We start from the raw sequence: 1,507 nt of genomic DNA, 5'->3' as shown, positions 1-1,507 counted from the left end.
TGCTAATTAATTTTTGGGTATTACTCTCTATAAAAAATGAAAGGAAAAATTGTGTATTTCTTGTTGAAAATAAATGGGAGAAATCCATTTTTGTATTGCTTCTGGTAAAGTCTTCAGGAATTCGCCCCTTAAAAATGTTTTGCTTCGGGTTTTATACCCGATTTTACAGTGAATTGTTTTACAATAACAATACAACTAATCCTACTTGCTTTCTGGCATCCACTGTTCATGGTGGTTAATGATGAGTATGAGCGGCAGGAAAGGCATGGTCGCGCATGTTCGCCTTGCTTCGGTAGTTGAGACATTAAATGTCTTAGATTTGCTAAAATCTGATCTGACTCGGTTTGGTGGTTCTGATGATTGGCGTATCTAGAATATATTGGAATCGACGGTGGAGTAGGCTTGGTGATGATATTGACGACTACCAACCATTTAGGGTTAATGATGAAAACCTAATGCTACAGTTGATTTGGACTATCATATTAGATCTGATCCAACGGTTGTGGCTTTTGGTGGCTGAAGAGAAAAACATAAAAGCCTAATCCAAGTGGGCCTTTTGTTGTGGGCTTTGGGTACTGGGTACTTTGTTTTTGTTTATTTGGGTTGGGTTTGGATGTAAATATTAATAATAATAATAATAATAATTTATAATAATATAATAATGTTTGAAAAATGGTGCTTACAAATGTCCCTATTTGCTCATTGCAGTGAAATTAGAATAGAGCAAAGACACAAAGCACTATTTTTCAACATAATCACTACTTGTCGAGCTGTGAGTTCTTCTCGTTACAGAATCTTCGCTGGGGAGGTCAATCCACATCTTTCTGCGATGGATAAGACACGATTGAACAAATTCTTCTCATTATGAACTTCCTCTCTCAAAAATTTTGACCCAACTCCTTATATGATGAGTAACCTATGGTGACGATGATCCAACTCCTTATGTGATGGATGAACCAAGGTCGGTGTTGTTACACCTCCTTATGTGATGGAATCAAGAAAATGTTGAGCAAGTTCTTCTCATTACGAACTTCTCCTATCGGGAATCTCGATGCAACTCCTTCTACGATGGATGATCTAAGGTGACACTGATCTAACTCCTTATGTGATGGATGAGCCAAGGTCGGTGTTGGTCCAACTCCTTATGTGATGAAATCAAACAAACTTTGAGCAAGTTCTTCTCATTACGATCTTCTCCTATCGGGAATGCCGATCCAACTCCTTATGCGATGGATGACCTAAGGTGACACTAATTCAACTCCTTATGTGATTGATGAGTATAAGTTCTTCTCATATTTTACAAAAATCGTGAAATGAAACCTTTGTTAACTCTTTGAATTCTTGTCAGATATTCAAATGCATGTATATGCTCCTACTTTTGTAAATGCCTAAATATGTATGCGTGATGTGATTTTTGTGTTTTGAGCTATATGGTCTTGTAAATCTTTATTTTTCTATCTTTGTTGAGTCCTTGTCTTTACTGGGTCCTTGCCTGATCTGTGATCCT

This window comes from Hibiscus syriacus, unplaced genomic scaffold (genome assembly GCF_006381635.1).
Source record: "Hibiscus syriacus cultivar Baekdansim isolate YM2019G1 unplaced genomic scaffold, ASM638163v2 tig00000340_pilon, whole genome shotgun sequence".
Lineage (NCBI taxonomy): Eukaryota > Viridiplantae > Streptophyta > Magnoliopsida > Malvales > Malvaceae > Hibiscus > Hibiscus syriacus.
Note: the sequence above shows the minus strand (reverse complement) of the source record.